Raw genomic sequence first — 16,774 nt, 5'->3', positions numbered from 1 at the left:
AAGAGGAGTGGAACTAACAATCAGAAGGTTGCCGGTTCAAGCCCTAGAGCAAGGCTCTCAATCCTCAACTGTTTTTGTATTTGATGATTTACACTTGCAGCATTTTTTTCACAGCGACTTACAATTATGACTGAATACATGTACAATTGAAGGTTAACCCACTGATTGCTAGTCAAGTACCTTAACTGTTGAGCTACCTTTGGACAAAAAAACCTGTATAAGGACATCCAACCATGACCTTGTTGCATGGACATTTATATCTATACAGACCTGCATCCCTCCTATTTGCAACTATAACAGCCTTGACTCTTCTGGGTTTTATTTCTGGGTTACTAGGGACTTCTGAGTTTTATTTCATGTCTGTGGGAGTTCAGTGACCATTCAGTCCAAATCTTATTTGCGAGATCAGGTACTGATGCTGGACAGGAAGACCTGGCTTGCCATTGATGCTCCAGTTCATCCCAAAGGTCTGTAGTAGGGTTGAGGTCCACTGCAACCGCATTGTCACTCTCTGGTGTCAGACCACTTCTGGTGCTGACCTTTCCCAGTCGTATCTTGCTAGGTCATTTTATTGTCCTTTCGTACCTTCTCAAAGTCTGGTGCCACCCTAGACGATCTGTGAGTCCATTTCAGGGCTGGAACATGCAAGAACACGACAAACTTTACACAGACAATAACCTGAGCGCAGGATCTGACCACAGTGCCAGTATTTATTCAGCTAATAAAATTATTCACATTTATTAAAACTATGAGAGTGCATTAATGTCATGTGTAGTCACTGAGCCGGAATGGCTATCTGTTGTGTCAGAAGTCAGCACTTATTTAGTCTCGAGCTCTAACAGGATGTGACTGGCCCACCAAACCCATTTTGCACCATTAGACTTTTATCACACACCTAGTTGGTGAGAACCCAATTTCCTGGGTATCTGCCAGCTTAGTACTTTTTTGAGGGCTTTCCTCCTTCCAAAAGCATTTTGGCTCAACATGACCTCAAATCCGGACACTGGGACTTCCAGGTACAACAGGGGTTTGTAGGTAGCACGTTCAGTTGATCATCTAATCATGCAAGAACAAACATGAATATTTTTATATGAATATATTTAATGCTTGTAGAGTCACTTCAAATGCACAAATTTTTACACACACACACACACTTGCGCAGTCTCTCAATCGTGGGAGGTCCTGCTTGATTGACGCTGCTCTCATAAGGGAAGACGTGTGCAGCCTATTGAAATACTTACTATTAATTATTCAGCCTTTACCTCTCGCGCTCTTTCTTTAGGAACGGGTCGGGACGGGAGGTCGATGGCGATTCCTCCACACCGAGTGCTCTCTGCGGCATCATCTCCCTTTATCCATCCATCCATCTATCCATCCATCTATCCATTTATCCACCTGTCCGCACATCCTACTTGTTTTTTTTCTAGCCACCAGTTTGCTAGGAACCTGTCAACGTCTCCGTCTGTAGGAATATGTACCGTACGTAGAGAGCGGTCAACGTCCATTACCTCGTCTTTACCTCGTGTCCTCGTCTACTCCGGAGCCACGGAGAGAACGAAGTCAATGAGACGAAACCGGCCTGTTCAGCTAAAGCGTTCATCAGAAATGAACTACATTCGTTTTACATGATCTGAAATAGTTTGTGTCACCATCTATATTCACCACACGGCCAAAACTGTGACGGCTGCTGAAGGTCACACGCCTATTTTATATTTAAACATGTTTCTTATTCTGAAAGCATTGAGATTAATTTGGATATTTGCTTCCACTAATTTGGGAATAATTTCAGCAATTGGTGAGATTAAACCTTCTTTTTATCCAGAAGGTGTTAAAGACTTGATCAAGGTATTCGTCCTCCCCAGTTTAGTTTTTTAATTATTTATTAAACTCTTTATACTGTTTCTTTTGGGATTATCGCAATTTTAAGGAAAGGACATTCTCTTGTTAGGATGCTGTGTGGGCTTGTGTCAATAGAAAGGGAGAGTGAATGTAATTCTATTTCATTCGCACCCATAAAGCAGAAAAATGAAAATCATGCAGACAGTGTGTATTGTATTGGTTTGAGTGAATTTTCTGAGTTAGGTAATAACCCTGATTGATGCTGTATAGTCTTTAACTGAAACTGAAATAGTCCAATCTAAACCATATACAGTGGACCCTTGACTTACGAATGTAATTGGTTCTGAAGAGCTGTTCTTAAGTCAAAATGTTCGTTAGTTAAACCCGTTTTTCCCATAAGAAATCATGTAAATAGTATTAATCCGTGCCAGACCTCCCAAAACCCCCCTTACCCCTAACCTCTCTAATGTCTTAAATGCTCTTTTTTCTTATAAATACAAGTATATTTTCCCTTTAATCTTAAATTATAGAATAGACATTACTGTAAAAAACAATAATAAACAACAATACACAGTAGTACTGTACATAAACACATCACATTTCAGTACAGTACGTGTGCTGTATCATACACCATAATACATTTCTGTCTTTTTATATAAAATGTATCTACCAGAAACAACAATAACTCTCATATTTCTCTATTATTTCCTTCTTTATTTCAGTAGTGTTGTATTTTGTAGGTGTAATTACATGAAAGAAAGAATACTTTACTGAGCCAAATTCCTTCTTCTCTCTCACTCACTGTCCCCTCTGTCTGATACACAGTGACACCTACAGGCAGGAGTAATTATACAACAACAGATAGTAATAGATTCATTTTCTCACCACTGCGCTTCCTCTGAATATAAAGAAAACACTGGAAATATAAAGAAAACACCGGAAAAACACCATCCGCTGTCCGAATGTTCACTCACTGTATATACAGTCATGTGAAAAAGTTAGGACACCCCATGAAATCCTTTGTCTTTTTGAACATATTTAAACATATGAACATTTGAGCTTCATTTGAACAGTACTGAGAGATGGAGCAAATTACTTTTAAACACAAGCTGTAAAATTTAATGAACAAAAATGGAAATTTATTGTGAGGAAAAAAGTTAGGACACCCCCACATATATTACTACTTAAAATGTCTAAAATTAGAATCCGGTGCACCACATCAGCTGCAATGATTAGACCATCGTTAGAGGACAGTGGAGTTTTATTTAAACCTCAGACATTAGTCTGGTTTGCTCTTGATTGTTGAAGTAAGTGATATCACCATGGTGAGATCTAAAGAGCTTTCTGAGGCCTTCAGAAAGAAGGTTGTAAATGCATATGAGTCTGGGAAGGGATTTAAAAAGATCTTAAAACAATTAGAAATCAGCCATTCCACTGTCCGGAAAATCATTTACATGTGGTGAACATTTAAAACAACTGCCAACATGGCCAGGCCAGGCTGTCCTAGCAAGTTCAGCCCAAGAGCAGACTGCAAGATGCGTAAAGAAATCTCCAATAATCCTACAATGTCATCACGGGACCTACAGCTAGCTCTTGCCACAGTTGATGTCAAGGTACATGCATCTACCATCAGAAAGAGACTGCACAAGTTTGATTTTCATGGGAGGTGAGCAAGGAGGAAACCCTTGCTGTGAAAAAAACATCAGGGCAAGACTAAAGTTTACCAGAGAACACCTAGACAAAGACCAGGACTTCTGGAACAATGTGCTTTGAACAGATGAATCCAAAGCTGAATTATTTGGGCACAGTAACAGAAGACATGTTTGGCGCAAACCAAACACAGCATTTGGGAGCAAGAACCTCATACCAACTGTGAAGCATGGAGGTGGAAATGTCATGGTTTGGGGCTGCTTTGCAGCAGCACGGCCTGGCAAGCTCTCCATGATGAATTCTTCATTGTATCAGAGGGTGCTTGAGAAAAATGTAAGACCATCTGTCCAAAAACTGAAGCTGAAGCGGAGGTGGACCATGCAACATGCCAACAACCCAAAACATCCAAGTAAATCCACCAAGGAATGGCTCAAAAGAAAGAAATGGAGAGTTCTGGAATGGCCAAGTCAATGCCCGGATCTTAATCCTATTGAGATGCTGTGGGATGATTTGAAACTGGCTGTGCATGCAAGAAACCCATCAAACCTCACACAGCTGAAGAAATTCTGCATGGAGGAGTGGGGAAAACTTTCTTCCAGTCGATGTCAGAGACTGGTAGATGGTTATAGGAAACGTCTAATTGAGGTTATTTCAGCTAAAGGGGGAAACACCAGCTATTAGGACATAGGGTGTCCTAACTTTTTCCTCACAATAAATTTTCTTTTTTGTTTATTACATTTTACAACTTGTGTTTAAAAGTAATTTTTTTCAGTTTTATTTGTTTAGTTATATAAGCTCCATCTCTCAATACTGTTCAAATGAAGCTCAAATGTTCAATTGTTTAAATATGTTCAAAAAGACAAAGGTTCTCATGGGGTGTCCTAACTTTTTCACATGACTATATTTATAGAGATAGAGAGAGAGACGGTTGGACTTAACTTGCTCGTGACATCACGTGTTTCGCGAACTTCTGTTCGTAATCCGAAATTTGTTCGTACGTAAAGTTCAAAAAGATTGTTCGTAACCCGAAATGTTCATATGGTAAACCGTTCGTAACTCAAGGGTCCACTGTACACCTTTATTCTTCCTCTACCAGTCTTGACACTGTGGTGGACAACTGAACTCAGTTAGCTCTCTCTGCACTTTATACTAAGTAACCACAGCATGTTTACATTCTCTGCACCTTGTATCAAATATTTAATGTATAGCCAAAGTATTTTCTCATTTTACTGCGCCTTGTTTTAACTTATAATGTACAATTCCACTCTACCTGCACACTAGGCTACCTCCTACTGCATAATAAACTACTCACTGTATTGTCTGCACTGTATTGCATTTCTGTCTTTGATATTGAATTGTTTGGTATTGTACTCTATTGTAATGCTGTTTTTGCACCAGAGGACTACATTTAGTTAAGAGCATTTAACAGCTAGACTAGTTATTTTGACAGGGTTTATCTATTGTATGTTATGTATAAGGTCTTACCTAATTCACAGCCATGAATATCACATCACGAACTGTGAAATGAGCCGTTTGTGTTAAGCGATTTAACATTTTTCATCCATGTAGCATTCAAGTGCCTCATACTTACTGGTTAATCTGCTTTATGAGGTGGTCTAATCCTACGGCAATTCAGTTAGCAGATGTCGAAGTGTAAAGCAGCTAAAAACTCAACTCAGATAACTGAGTTTGGAAAACTTTCTAAATATTCACAAAGTTGAATCAGTTCATCTGGACACAAGTTTGTTGTAGAGATACGTTTCGTCACTCAATCCGAATGACTTCTTCAGTCTGAGCTGGTGTTGAATACCCCAACGTTATATGCAGTTGATTTGCATAACGACTGATCACTGCCCATTGCATAACAATGGAACTGGTGATCAGGTCCATATGAAATTCACAGCACGGAACACCACATTCAGAACACCATGGATTTTGTGGACAAGGTGAAGGGCATCATCATTGAGACGGAGGAAACAATGGTCTCGTATGATGTTACATCCCTCTTCACGTGCATTCCGGTTGCTGAGGCAGTGGAGGTGGTCCGTAGGAAACTACAAGGCGACCCCACCCGGAGCACGAGGACCACCCTTACCACGGACCAGGTGTGCACACTTCTAGAACTGTGTCTTCAGTCCACCTACTTCTCGTACAGAGGACAGTTCTACAAACAGAAACATGGGTGTGCTATGGGGTCCCCAGTCTCACCTATTGTTGCAAACCTGTACATGGAGGAAGTGGAAAAGAAGGCACTAAGGACCTACTCAGGGACACCACCGAGTCATTGGTTCAGATATGTGGACGACACCTGGGTTAAAATAAAATCAGAGGAAGTACCACATTTCACGGACCACATCAACTCGGTGGACAAACACATCAAGTTCACAAGGGAGGATGCAAGCGACAACGTTTTAGCCTTCTTAGACTGTGAAATTGCTAGTAAAGATGGGGGACGGTTGAAAGTAAATGTTTACCGCAAACCAACGCACACAGACCAGTACTTAAGGTTTGACTCCCATCATCCTTTGGAGCACAAACTAGGAGTCATCAGGACGCTGCACCACCGGGCAAACAGCATCCCCACAGACACTACGGCCAAGGATAGAGAGAAATCTCATGTCAAGAAGGCCCTGGGTGAATGTGGTTATCCCAACTGGGCATTCGTAAAAGCGGGGAAAATGCCCAAACACAGCTCCAGTGGATCGAAGGGAGGAGAAGAACAACCACGGTCTAAGCGCAAACCAGTGGTGATTCCGTATGTGGCGGGAGTATCGGAACAATTAAGACAGATATTCTCCAAACACCATGTTTCAGTTGCTTTCAAACCACAGAACACGCTACGCCAGAAATTAGTTCACCCTAAGGACCGGGTTCCTCGACACAAACAGAGTAACGTAGTGTATGCTGTTAGGTGCCGGGAGGATTGTCGGGAACTGTACATCGGGGAAACTAAACAGCCACTGGCGAAACGGATGGCCCAACATAGAAGATCGACCTCTTCTGGCCAGGACTCTGCGGTTTACACCCACCTGCAAGCCAGCGGCCACTCATTTAATGATGAAGATGTGCAGATCCTTGACAAGGAGGAACGCTGGTTTGAACGTGGAGTCAAAGAGGCCATCTATGTGAAGAGGGAACGACCATCTCTGAACCGGGGAGGGGGCCTGAGAGTACATCTCTCACCATCTTACAACGCCATAATTGGAGCTTTACCCCAATCATGTGTGAAAGACACACATGACCATTGTAATTAATGGTCATTGTGAATTTCATATGGACCTGATCACCAGTTCCATTGTTATGCAATGGGCAGTGATCAGTCGTTATGCAAATCAACTGCATATAACGTTGGGGTATTCAACACCAGCTCAGACTGAAGAAGTCATTCGGATTGAGTGACGAAACGTATCTCTACAACAAACTTGTGTCCAGATGAACTGATTCAACTTTGTGGATTTGTGTACCTGGATTATTGAGCATGCATCAACAGTTTCTAAATATTGCAACCCATGATACACACTTTAATATTTTAAAGTCTACTTTTGTAAGGATTTGTAAGCTTGCACTTCATAGCTAAGCTGATCCTACAACAGTGTGGTTGGTTGGTTAAATGGTTGGTTAAATTTCTTTTTTTAATAAATCAGTGTTAAAGCGCAAACATGGCATCTAAGACAAAACCAGTTGACCAGTGATTTTACTGTCACATGAAATAACTTGCATTGGAGGGTCAGTAATTAAGGTACTAAATTGTTGACTGGAATGTTAAGGGGTCAAGTCACAGCACCACCCCACTACTGCCAAGATGCCAATGTAGGATTATATCTTATATCAACTAGAAGAAAGAAACCAAGCCACGTGCTCATAAACCTCAGCAACAACCTCCTTTTGATTTGTACATCTGAACACGCTCTCATATCCGAAGAGGATTTCATGTGGCTAAAATCACACAATGACGTCTTTTGAGTTTTCCTGAAATTCAAATTTCACAAGACTTCTCTGCGCAATCGCCTGCAGACTTCCGAGCCTTTTCGGACTAAATATGTACATCACAGGATTAGGTTTGAGGTTCCCCTGTAACTCACACTCGTACACACACTGCTACGTCTGCAGAGGCAAAAGATTATAGTCAAATAACTGTGACACGGCCCGCTTAAAAGGATTTCTAGCATGTCTGAGATAGAGGTAAAGCTGGGGCTGGATGGAACAACTCAGATGCTGTGGTGGGGCGAAAGTAACTACTGCATTCTGATTACTGTTGTATTTGCATCTCTGTCAAACTGACTGTGTTCAGATCATTATACAAAACATAATACACAAAACTAAACACATGTAGCAAAAATAATGATCCATTTATAGCATTTGGCAGATGCCTTAATCTAAAGCGACTTACAGTTAAGACTCAATTCCATTCCGAGGTTTAACTGTGGCGACAGTGGGGAATTAACCAGCAACTTACCACTAACCACTGACAGTAACACTGCCCAACAGGAAAGCTATAAATATACAAAATGTTTATACTACAATTCTCACTTTATTCCTTAATTAACAAATCAGCCTCTACAGAAATACATTTCCATGATTTGGGGAAAATTTAGAACTGACGTTGAATTACATTAGTTTCAAAAAAATAAAAGAGCAACATCTAAGTAATAACCATAACCCTAAAATAAAGAAATTAAAATATAGAATAAATCTACCCAAAAGTGGCCACCATGCTGAAGTGTCTCCAAGGTCTTGGTGAACTTCAAAAATCACAAAAGTTTTCAGACAAATGTCAGTGCATGATTTCACTGGTAAAGGCAGAAAGTGTGTTTTAACCAGGGTACTGTGAATGCTGGATGATTTTTATAAATGAAATTTTGTTTACACAACCGTTCTCTTATAAGTTACAGTAGTTAAGGTACCAAACTAGTAACTGGAGCATTAAGGGTTCAAGCCACCACCCCACTACTGCCAAGGTGCCAATATAGAGAAGTTCAACTAGGTTCTTAAGTGGGAAAGTAAGTAAAAAGTAAGTAAGTAGGTAAGTAAAGTAATAAGAAGAAGTAAGTAAATAAGTAGGTAAGTAAGTAGGTAAGTAAAGTAAGAAGTAAGTAAAGTAAGTAGGTAAGTAAAGTAAGTAAGTAAAGTAAGTAAGTAGGTAAGTAAAGTAAGAATAAGAAGTAAGTAAAGTAAGAAGTAAGTTAAGTAAGTAAGTAAAGTAAGTAGGTAAGTAAAGTAATAATAAGAAGTGAGTAAAGTAAGAAGTAGGTTAAGTAAGTAAGTAAAGTAAGTAGGTAAGTAAAGTAATAATAAGAAGTAAGTAAAATAAGAAGTAAGTTAAGTAAGTAAAGTAAGTAAAGTAAGAAGGTAAGTAAAGCAAGAATAAGAAGTAAGTAAAGTAATAATAAGAAGTAAGTAAAGTAAGTAGGTAAGTAAAGTAAGAATAAGAAGTAAGTAAAGTAATAATAAGAAGTAAGTAAAGTAAGAATTAAGTTAAGTAAGTAGGTAAGTAAAGTAATAATAAGAAGTAAGTAAAGTAAGAAGTAGGTTAAGTAAGTAAGTAAAGTAGGTAGGTAAGTAAAGTAATAATAAGGAAGTAAGTAAAGTAAGTAGGTAAGTAAAGTAAGAAGTAAGTAAAGTAAGAAGTAAGTTAAGTAAGTAGGTAAGTAAAGTAAGTAGGTAAGTAAAGTAATAATAAGAAGTAAGTAAAGTAAGAAGTAAGTTAAGTAAGTAAGTAAGGAAAGTAGGTAGGTAAGTAAAGTAATAATAAGAAGTAAGTAAAATAAGAAGTAAGTAAAGTAAGTAAAGTAAGTAAAGTAAGCAGGTAAGTAAAGTAAGAAAAAGAAGTAAGTAAAGTAATAATAAGAAATAAGTAAAGTAAGTAGGTAAGTAAAGTAAGAATAAGAAGTAAGTAAAGTAAGAAGTAAGTAAAGTAAGAAGTAAGTAAAGTAAGTAAAGTAAGTAAAGTAAGTAAAGTAATAATAAGAAGTAAGTAAAGTAATAATAAGAAGTAAGTAAAGTAAGTAGGTAAGTAAAGTAAGAATAAGAAGTAAGTAAAGTAATAATAAGAAGTAAGTAAAGTAAGAAGTAAGTTAAGTAAGTAAGTAAGTAAAGTAAGTAGGTAAGTAAAGTAAAAAGTAAGTTAAGTAAGTAAAGTAAGTAAGTAAGTAAAGTAATAATAAGAAGTAAGAAGTAAGTACAATAAGTAAGTAAGTAAGTAAAGTAAGTAGGTAAGTAAAGTAATAAGAAGAAGTAAGTAAAGTAAGAAGTAAGTTAAGTAAGTAAGTAAGTAAAGTAAGTAGGTAAGTAAAGTAATAATAAGAAGTAAGTAAAGTAAGAAGTAAGTTAAGTAAGTAAGTAAGTAAAGTAGGTAGGTAAGTAAAGTAATAATAAGAAGTAAGTACAATAAGAAGTAAGTTAAGTAAGTAAAGTAAGTAAAGTAAGCAAGTAAGTAAAGTAAGAATAAGAAGTAAGTAAAGTAATAATAAGAAGTAAGTAAAGTAAGTAGGTAAGTAAAGTAAGAATAAGAAGTAAGTAAAGTAATAATAAGAAGTAAGTAAAGTAAGAAGTAAGTTAAGTAAGTAAGTAAGTAGGTAAGTAAAGTAATAATAAGAAGTAAGTAAAGTAAGAAGTAAGTTAAGTAAGTAAGTAAAGTAGGTAGGTAAGTAAAGTAATAATAAGAAGTAAGTAAAGTAAGTAGGTAAGTAAAGTAAGAATAAGAATTAAGTAAAGTAATAATAAGAAGTAAGTAAAATAAGAAGTAAGTTAAGTAAGTAAAGTAAGTAAAGTAAGCAGGTAAGTAAAGTAATAATAAGAAGTAAGTAAAGTAAGTAGGTAAGTAAAGTAAGAATAAGAAGTAAGTAAAGTAATAATAAGAAGTAAGTAAAGTAAGTAGGTAAGTAAAGTAAGTAGGTAAGTAAAGTAATAATAAGAAGTAAGTAAAGTAAGTAGGTAAGTAAAGTAAGTAGGTAAGTAAAGTAAGGGTCGTGGTGGGTCGGACCAACTGGACAAAAGGCAACATCCACTAGGTGAACGATAGGAAAAGCCCTGGACAGCTCATAAAGTCCATCACAGACCACACTCACATTTAGGGCAACTTCTAGTCGCTTCAACTGGTAAGAAAAGCACCTGCATGTTTTTTTTTATTTTTGGGAGGAAACAGGAGGCCCCGGAGGAAACCCACATGATATGAAGAAAACATGCAAATTTCACACAGACAGGATGGGGACAGCACTACCCATGGTGCCACAGTGCCGCCCCAAAACACTATTAACTGCACACCTTTCAAAAGCATCCCACCTTTCAAAAGCATGCAGAAGGTAAAACATCTATTCTAACTGGCCTCCAGTTACATTCCAGTAGACAGGACACTGTTCATGGTGTGTTTCTGCTTTCTGTTCACCCCAATCAGCATTAAGAAATTCATTCAAATGAAGGAAAGCCCTCCATAAGTGGAAAATAAGGAGTTGGTGTGGGGAAGGGAAGAGAAGAGGGAGGGGATACCAAATGTACACAGATTAATTGGGGACACTACAGTACTACGGTACTCATTAGTGTAAGCAGATAGTGGATTAATTGTTTGGGTGCTTGTGTGACTAATTACTCCAGCATCAGATAATTAAAAATATACAGTGGAAAATGATGGGATCTGACAGAAACATCTGCAACTGGATTCCCTTCCTTACTGTGTGTATTTTTGTCTGTGTGAGACTCAAAATTGCAGATAATTTAGGTTTATTTCACTGACTGTACATAATATTGTAAAAAGATTCAGGAAATCTGGAGAAGGGCCAAATTGGAAATCACTGCATGATCGACTGCCATGCTGCTTAAATAAATATAGCCGAATGGGCTCAGGAGTTCTTTGGAAATGTGTTGTAACTTAACACAGTCTGTCAATCTTTGAGTTCTCTCAGATAGACCAAGGGACAGTGGAAACATGTGTTGTGCTCAGATGAGTCCATATTTCAGCTTGTTTTTGGGATAAATGGCCAGCGGTAGATCAGTGGTTAAGGTACTGGACTAGTAATCAGAAGATTGCCAGTTCAAGCCTCACCACTGCCAGATTGCCACTGTTGGGCTCCTGAGAAAGGCCCTTTACCCCCAATTGTTTAAAAAATGTGTTGTAATTCAGTTGGATAAAAGCGGCTGCAAATGTATCTTTGGGCACTGGTCTAGCGGTTAAGGTACTGGACTAGTAATCAAAAGGTTGCTGCTTCAAGCCCCACCACTGCCAGGTTGCCACTGTTGGACCCCTGAGCAAGGCTTAACCCTCAATTGCTTAGACAGTATACTGTTACAGTACTGTAAATAAATAGACGGTGAGTTCTCCTAAACAGAAAGTGGTGCCCCCAAACAGCCATGATGAGGGTCAAGACAAACCTCTGACAGGTTGTTGGGTGGCCAAGACTCATTGACATGATAACATGAAGACTGTGGCTTCTAGTTGGGACAAACTTAAAGTTCGGTTGAGCTCAAATTGCAGATTAAAATGTCCATACCAGCTCCTGTCCGCCATCGATGGCACCTACAATAAGCAGTGATAACTAGACTTTGGTGCAATGGAAGGTTGACTGGTCTGCTGGTAATGGTCTGATACCAGATACTTCAAGACTCCTTCGGATGTCGTGTGGAGTCCATGTCTCATCAGATCAGAGACATGCTCTGCTCGCTCTCCCTTGTAGTTAGGCTGTAATAATTAGGGGTGCCGGAGTCTCATGCTACTTTCTGCAGATCTGATATTTTACTCTTAACGATTTCACATTTTAACTACATTTTCTGTTGTTTTACCCCGAGGTGGTTCTGACGGAAACCTGTTCACCCATCCGAGGTTGAAGCCTGCTGAATGCTGCTCCTGCTAGATGTGACGGAACCCTCACTTTAAGGGAAGTGTGGTGAGAAGTGAATGGGTAAGAAAGCACTAATGCAGAGGGACAGTTACGGCACGCTGAACTTGCCCAGTGTCAGAGAGAGTTACTGCTCTCTAAAACCCAGTAACACACCAGCAACGAATCTTTCACTCCATACAGGACAGAAGTCAAAGCAAAGACTTTCCTTCCAGTCCTTTTTTATTCTGTGATTCTGTGTATTTTGTACATAGTATGTTGTTTAATAATTATTATATTAACAGTTTTTGTTATGTAATAAAAAATGCACTATTGTTTAAAAAATCTCAAAGATGTTTACTATAATTTGCAAAGTAATTATAAATCCTTTTACACTATATTTGGTAATAATAATTATGATAATAATTATAATAATAATAACAACAAAACAACAATAATAATAATAACGATCTACTGTTAGGATCCGCCAGCACTTACCTTTCATTTTCAGGGTTTCCCAGCGTTTTGTTTTCATTCCGGTTTGTATTTTGTTTTTCTCCGTTTTCTTTAGTTTCCCCCAGAGCGGTAGAGAGAACGGCTCTGGTTTCCCCGATCGCTTTTGTTCTTGGTGGTGGTTTGCGTTTGCTTTCCCGTTTTGCTCCCTTCTCCCCCTAGCGGCCTGGAGCGGTACTGTTTTCGGAGGTTGCTGCGGTACCAGCCAATAGATCGCTGGAGGGCGGACCCCTCACACACCTGCGCCTCATTCCTCATCTCATCAACTCCTGCATTTAAACGCCGGCTTTTCTCTCACTCGTCGCCAGATTGTCTGCTTGCCATACGGTACACAGACGGCCGTTCGTTGTGTCCTTAAACCGTGAGTCCTCTTCTTGTACCTTCTCCTCTTTAACGTATTTTGTTTTTCATCGCCTCCTAGACCTTCCCCCCGTTCCTCCGTTCCTGCGTTCCTGCCGTTCCTGGTTCTCCTGTGTTCCTGCCGTTCCTGGTTTTCCTGCCGTTCCGCCGTTCCTGGTCATCCTGCATTCCTGCCGTTCTTGGTTCTCCTGCGTTCCTGCCATTCCTGGTTCTCCTGCCATTCCTGGTCATCCTGCATTCCGGTTCATCACTCCTGGTCATCAGTCCGCCCTGCAGTTCCCCGGCGCTTCCAGTACCGCTCCTGCCGCTCCCCTCTCGTTTTCTGTTATCTTTTTGGTTGTTTGTTTTTGTCGTTTATTTATTATTTGTTTAAATAAAATATCGTATTATCACTTCTGGGTTTTGTTGTTTGTGCACTCGCCTTTGGGTTCCCCCCTAGTCTTTGGTGGGTTATTAACTAACCCTAACATCTACAGTATATACTACAATGTAACGACAACACAGGGAGGCACAGGGAGGCGCAGGCAGGCGTACAGGATGCAGGTGCACATTTATTTACAAATCAGCAAAGATACAGACAAGGACAATCCAAACTCAAAGTCAAACAGAAGCAAGGTGAGTCGATTGATGAACAGAAAACACTCTGCAAAACATCGTGGAAAAAGCTGTGGTCAAACTGGGAGCTGTGAGCCCCAACACATGTCGGTCATGCTTTAATTGTTATTAATAGATCAGATTAGATTCAACTTTGTCATTGTTCAGAGTACAAGTACAGAGTCAATGAAGTGCAGTAGCATCTAACCAGAAGTGCCAGATAAAAATTATTTACATATAATACAATTAAAGTGCAGGAGTGACCAAAATAAATAAAATTCAAAAAAAAAAAATACAATAAATAACATGTACAGAAGTAGTAAACTGATATTGCTGATTGTACAATGTACAGTATATGAATGATGTATATTTACAGAATGAGTGCTGAAAAGTGACTAAAGACGTACAGAAATATTGTGCTAAAGAATGAGTATAAACAAAATAGAGTATATAAGTATAACATATATAGTACAGTGAGATCTTGAAACTCAACGTCAATTGGTTCTGGCAGTGCTGTTGAGTTTTGAGGGTTTTTTTCCCATATGGATGTTTGGAAAACCTGTTAATATGTTCCATGGTCCTGCATATATTTTAGGCTAATGTAAAATAATGAGGTTGTTTTTGACACTTAAACAAATATAATATAAAAACACTGAAATACAATTAAAAACAGTTAAAAATCAATAAGAAATACAATAAAAGCTGCAATTTAGCTTTAATCCTTTAATGTTTCCCTAAGTTTCTTAATTAGTGGAGAGAAGCAGTAATAATTAAGAGAGGTTTACTGTTTCTATGTCGTTCTTTTAATACATAAAGTTACAATTTACAAGTTTTTGTGATGACAAGCATTTTAGACTCTCTGAAAAGCCGATTCTCACAATTTCTCATAAGCTGGAGCTGTAACACAAGTTTAAAAGTGAAACAGGGAGGAAATTTCAGATAAACACAGATACATGTGGAGCTGTAACACTGGATCTGACGCTTATTCCACACAAAGGTGCCCCTGATGTGAGTGGCGACCTGTCCGGGGTGTTTTGTACCTTTCGCCCAGTGAACTGGACCCACCGCGAGCCTAAATAGGAAACACTGGTGACAAAACAGACAATGAATGAAGTTTATACCTAGATTATAAATTAATGACATGACATTTGTGTAAGAACGAGGCTTGTGTTAAATATATCACATAAAATTTTATACAATTGTGACAATTATGTTTTTTTACAGTAAATGCAAACACGCTCCAGACACACTAGATAAACGGGCGTGAAAGATGTTGCAGTGATTCAGAATTAGTGATGTTTGAGCGTTTATAAAGATGTGCTGGTGAGACTCTTCATAATGACGATCCATAGACTTAATGAAAAGCTGACCGCAGAGAGCCGACGCTGTTACTCAAGACAATCAACCACGGCGGGACTGCCTACCGAGCTGCTGGCGCTAAATAAAGTGTTTGATGAAGAGGCTGCAGCGTGAGGAGTCAGATCTTTGGGTTAGTTAGTCCCGAGCTTCATTGGACGCCTCAGCGTTTTGTTTCTGTAGTCAGCAGCTCCGAGTTGATGGGTTGAGTTGGTGGAGCTGATGTTTTTAATTTTGCCTTCATTAGGCCTCACCTTAATTACCAATCTCATGGTCCACTTCCATGCACTTGGTCTCCTCTCTCTAATGAGACGGAAATGAGACAAACAGCTGGGATTTATGGCTCGCTGGATGCTCACGCCACAAGAAAGCGCTCACACCATGGGAACGTGGAAACAAACACTCATACATTTACGTCAACGGTGATTAATGCGCATTAGCGGTCCTGCACAAACACAAATACAGGACTTTATATTTCTGATAAAATAATTAAAAGTAACTGATTACTTTCTGATTACCTTTGTTATTCCATTACTGTCCTACTGGATGATTTTAGATCATTAAACAGCACAGTTTTACACCAGATAAATGAAGTAAAAACAGTAAATTTTTAAATAGAATTGTATTTATTTAATTATTTAGGGGACAAATCTATCTAATGTCTATATCACCCTTGTACAAAAATCACTGTCCACTTAGATAAATGACTGCATCATCTTAAGCAGCAATAACTGCAACTTTAACTTTTCTGTAATTTGCTTTCAGTCCTTCACATAACTGCCGGGAAACATACAGGAAGTTTTATTCATTTATGTATTTATTTATTTGTGTATTTATTCATTTATTAGGATTTTGTTTTATTAGGAGTGATGTTTTAAACTTTGGTTACGTTCACGACAGCACAGGTAGTTACAGGTTACACATGATTTTGCAGTCCGTCAAACACCTTCACGGCCGATTTTGGAGCCCCAATCTCACCTCGCCGGAGCCCGGAGAACCCGTAGGTTTCTTTTATCCAAAGCCACCTACAATTATGACTGAACACAATATTGAGCAGTTGAGGGTGAGGTGGGGCTTGAACCGGCAACCTTCTGATTACTAGTCCAGTACCCTAACCACTGAGCTATCACTGCCCTTCTTAACATCCCCAGATGATGATAAAACTCACACCTCTCACCTCTCAACTCTCAACTCACAGAAAGAAGGTTCTGGGTTCAATTCCTAGGTGGAGTTTGCATGTTCTCCTCGTGTTTGTGTGGGTTTCCTCCGGGAGCTCTGGTTTACTTCCACAGTCCCAAGACATGTAGTCGGGTTAATTGGAGATACTAAAATGCCTTAAGTGTGTGTGTGTGTATGTGTGTGTGTGTGTGTGTGTGTGCCCTGTGATGAACTAGTGACCTTTGCATGGTATTTCCCACCTTTTGCCCAGTTAAAAGGACACACAGTGACCCTGACCAGAAAGTTGTGCTTAAATAAACAATGAATGAATAACAGATGCAACCAAACAGGGCAAATTACACAACACTGCTTACAGATAAAATTGGTTTTGGCAGGAAATACACTGGACAGGTTGCCAGTCCATCACAGGGCAAACATACACACACACACACACACTCAAACATTTCACTTAGTGCAATGTTTAAGTAGCTCCAGTT

The 16,774-nt window shown here is 39.0% G+C and overlaps 2 long non-coding RNA genes across 3 annotated transcripts; one reads left to right on the top strand and one right to left on the bottom strand.

Annotated features, from left to right (window-relative positions):
* Positions 1-679: 679 nt before the first annotated feature.
* On the bottom strand, positions 680-12,915 carry LOC134316682 (uncharacterized). Of its 2 annotated transcripts, none has more exons than XR_010013118.1 (3): positions 12,795-12,915; positions 1,263-1,532; positions 680-1,056 (listed from the first exon to the last, which is right to left on the bottom strand). It is a non-coding gene; the product is annotated as an uncharacterized LOC134316682 (long non-coding RNA). The 2 variants fall into 2 exon arrangements; XR_010013117.1 differs by having other exon boundaries at positions 1,263-1,462.
* Positions 12,900-13,561, top strand: LOC134316683 (uncharacterized). Its single transcript, XR_010013119.1, has 2 exons — positions 12,900-13,136; positions 13,231-13,561. It is a non-coding gene; the product is annotated as an uncharacterized LOC134316683 (long non-coding RNA).
* The last annotated feature ends 3,213 nt before the right edge of the window (positions 13,562-16,774 follow it).

Source organism: Trichomycterus rosablanca, chromosome 6 (assembly GCF_030014385.1).
Source record: "Trichomycterus rosablanca isolate fTriRos1 chromosome 6, fTriRos1.hap1, whole genome shotgun sequence".
Taxonomy (NCBI): Eukaryota; Metazoa; Chordata; class Actinopteri; order Siluriformes; family Trichomycteridae; genus Trichomycterus; species Trichomycterus rosablanca.
This window is presented reverse-complemented; position numbering and strand designations above follow the sequence as displayed.